This window comes from Equus caballus, chromosome 30 (assembly GCF_041296265.1).
Source record: "Equus caballus isolate H_3958 breed thoroughbred chromosome 30, TB-T2T, whole genome shotgun sequence".
In the NCBI taxonomy this organism is placed as follows: domain Eukaryota; kingdom Metazoa; phylum Chordata; class Mammalia; order Perissodactyla; family Equidae; genus Equus; species Equus caballus.
In genome coordinates, this window is record NC_091713.1 from 7224508 (window position 1) to 7228072 (window position 3565).

Genomic DNA, 3565 nt, shown 5'->3' on the forward strand with positions numbered 1-3565 from the left:
CGATGGGCATGGAAGCCGCTTCCACCCCCAAGCCCATCAGAGGGCCGTGGGCAACCCCCATCCCACCCCGCCCCGTTTCCTCAACAGCCCCTCCAAATCATCTCCATCGCCTGCCTCAAGCGGGATCGTCCTCATACCGTTCGGTACCCGAAGAGATCAGAGGCCAGCTAGTCAAGAACTCTCCGTTTCCCGCACCACCCCCCACCCCCGTTTGAACGTCCCTCTATTTCTCTCCACCCACCCCTCCCCTTTCCCTTTGGTTTTCCAGGAAGAGGGATTCAGCTTGGCAGTTCCAGGGCCCTGGCTCCACGTGGGGTGCCCTGGGAACCGTCTGCTCAGCCTCCCCCAAAGATCTCGTTCCCTCAGTTTGCCAGCTGCTTTCTCTTCGGCCCGCCTCTTTCCTTAAGCCGCTGAGCACACCCAAGTCTCTCCCAGCATCCACACCTCTCCTTTCCGCTCCTCCACCACCGCCTTCTCTCTCTACCTTTCACGGCTAAGCTGCTGCCAAAAGACCTCGACTCCTCGTCAGCCATCCAGTCATCGCCTCTTCTCTCACCGGCTCCTCGAAAGACTCCCCAAATCTCGTCGCCGTCCCGTCCTAGCAAGAGGCCAGGGCACGCCCTTCGGTTCCTTCGTCTTCCTAAACTCTCTGTGGTGTCTGAGGAATGCTGCCCACGCCTTCAGTCTCTGCAAGTTCTCTCCACCCTCTTTCTCTGGGGGATGGCCCCCTCCCCAGGTGCCCTTCCTAACCTCAGACCCCTCTGTCTCCCTTTCCTCTGCGGCTTCTCCTCCCGACCACTTCTCCAAGGGTTCTGTTCTCGAAGGCAAGGCACGGTCTTCAGGGAACAGGAACCCCTCGGGTCTCAGAGCAAGCTCATGCGCTCTCCTACGATTGATTCGACTCGCCCCCCGGATGCCCAGGGCTTCTGAGTGCGTACGACTGACGTCACCCTGCCCCTGACTCCACGCTGCTTTCTCTAACTGTCTGCTGGACGCACCTCTCGGGATGTCCAAAGGCTTCTCAAAACCGACACGTCCAAAAGGGAGCCCGGTATGCTCCAAAAAAACCCTCCCCCTCCTCTTACCTTCCTTTCATCACCTCAGAAAACCTCTGCCCATCTCATCCCCCCCCCCCCCCCCAGAGCGAGAGGCCTCAGGGCCACGCTTGAGCTCTCTGTCTCACCCAAAGGGAGCCGAGCGCCTTCCCGTCTTTGCCGTCCCCGCTGCTCTGCCGCATGCCTTCCTGTCTCTTGCACGCAACCAGCCCAGTAGACTCCTTACTGATCTTGCCGGCTGGCCTCCTGGCACACCGCACCCCCCCCTCCCCGCTTGAACCCATCCTCCACACTGTTGGGAGGGTGACCCAAGAGGAAAACCCTGCCGTTACTGACACCACGGTGCCCGGCCCCCACAGGGGTGGACGTGGGCGAGAAAGTAACCAAAGTTTCTGAGGTTGTTTTGCAGAACAACAGGAAGACGGCAGATCAGAGAGCAGCTTGATGGCAGCCCCCCCGGACCCCGCCCGAGCGGACATCGTGCAGAGGCTTGGACCAGCTGAAATGACGGATCGCCCACTTTCCGCGTCACGGACAGAGATCCTCGGCGTGCAACGCGTCGAACCCCACTGACTTCGCACTTGTGACCCACGAAGAAATACGAGCGACAGTCGCACCTGAGCAGAGGACTCTTCAAGCTTCACCCCCAGCGCTCTCTTTGTCCCACCCCTACCCTGAAACCCAGATAAACGCCCCAACGTTTTGTTTTCCCTTTGAGGAGGCGGGTTTGAGTTTTACTCCCACCTCCTTGTCTGGCCGCCTCTTGATCATAAACTTCTTTCCTTGCCGCAACCCTAACGTCTCACTGATTGGCTTGGCTGCGAAATCGGGTACCCGGACCTGAGTTTGTGTGTGGTCCCATCGCTTCCCTGCTTGAAAGGAATCCAGGGTTCTCCACTGCCTGCAGGCCAAACTGGAGCAGAATCTCCAAGGCCTCGCCCCTGCAGCCTTCCTCCCTGCTCCTCACCCACACGCGGGCCACCCTCACACCACTGCGACTCTCTGCAGACCCCAAACAGGTTCTGAGTCATATGACTTCAAGCCCAAGAGCCTCTTGGTTGCAGGGTAACTCCTTCAATCCAGTGCACACTGGAAGTCTTTAATTTTCCTCTGCCTGACCTAGATGGCCAGGGATGGATTCCTATGCACCTTTGGTTGATGGGGATTTCCGAACACTGAACAGGTGAGTTCAATGGCAATTTCTTATTTATTTACACAGGCAGCCTATGGGACCACACTCTACACCATATGGAGCCACATAGGAAAGTGCACTTGGGGAGAGAGTAAATACGCAAGGCGGTGGGGGACAGTCTTTGTAGCCACAGGAGAGGTGTGGTGTTCCCTGGTTCCCACAGGAAGTTGGGACTGGCTCATTTGAATAATTTCACAGGTGAGCAGGAAACTTGAGACCACTACTTGGGGAGCACCCATGCCTGCTCCCTGTGATGAAGGGGTTGTTTGGCGAGGGGATCTTATCTCTGGGAGCTGTGGAGGAGGGAAACTTGCAGGTAGGCCATTTGAGGCCCTCTTTGTTTACCAGGTTTCAAAGCAACACTTCATATTGAATCTTCATCTCTGGCCTCACAGTACAGTTGTCTCTCTCATGCCTTGACATCGTCTTACACCCTGGTGATATCTGAGACATTTAGGGAGGAGGAAAAATGCTTCCCTGGGAAACAATGTTGGCACTAGACCAGGAGGGAGAGGGGGTCATCGACAACCTTGAGTGTATGAACTTTCATTGATGTTCACTCGCTTGATCCCAAGAGAATTCCCAAGCAGCCAAAGGTTCTGTGGGAGAGGTGACATCCTGCAGCTCCATCATATTTGGCAATGGAGGGAGGACAGGGGAGGGCACCCCATCTGGCAGGTCGCACATGCCACAGGGCCCAGGTTTGGATCCATCCGGTTGCAAGGAAGCCTTGGTAACCTTCCCGCACTTGCTTTTGTTTTGTTTTGTTTTGTTTTTGAGGAACATTAGCCCTGAGCTAACTGCCGTCAATCTTCCTCTTTTTGCTGAGGAAGGTTGGCCCTGAGCTAACATCCGTGCCCATCTTCCTCCATTTTATATGTGGGACCCCTACCACAGCATGGCATGCCAAGCAGGGCCATGTCCGCACCGTGGATCTGAACTGGTGAACCCCAGGCCGCTGAAGCAGAACGTGTGCACTTAACTGCTGTGCCACCGGGCCGGCCCCATCTTCCCGCACTTGTTGGATGCTACTTCCAGGACTAAAGTGATAATAGGCAGCTGGGGATGGAGGCTTAGCGTCTGGGAGAGATTCTGTTTCCAGAAGAGGCCAGTGCGTGGCCAGTAATTGCTGCTCTAATACGGCAGAATGCAGGGCCAAGGAGGCGGGCTTCTTGCATCAGGAACCCACAGACAACTTACGCACATCCTGCATTTTCCAGAGACTCCAGGAAGCCTGAGAGGAGGTTGCCGAAGCCTCTTCCCCACAAGAGTCTCTGAGGGCTCTAGTGGGAGGGACTGTTGATTTTAATTTGGACAG

General features: G+C 56.3%; 1 long non-coding RNA gene across 1 annotated transcript; it reads left to right on the plus strand.

Annotated features, from left to right (window-relative positions):
- Positions 1-243: 243 nt before the first annotated feature.
- Positions 244-1847, plus strand: LOC138921489 (uncharacterized). Its single transcript, XR_011434112.1, has 2 exons — positions 244-1051; positions 1465-1847. It is a non-coding gene; the product is annotated as an uncharacterized lncRNA (long non-coding RNA).
- Positions 1848-3565: the final 1718 nt, after the last annotated feature.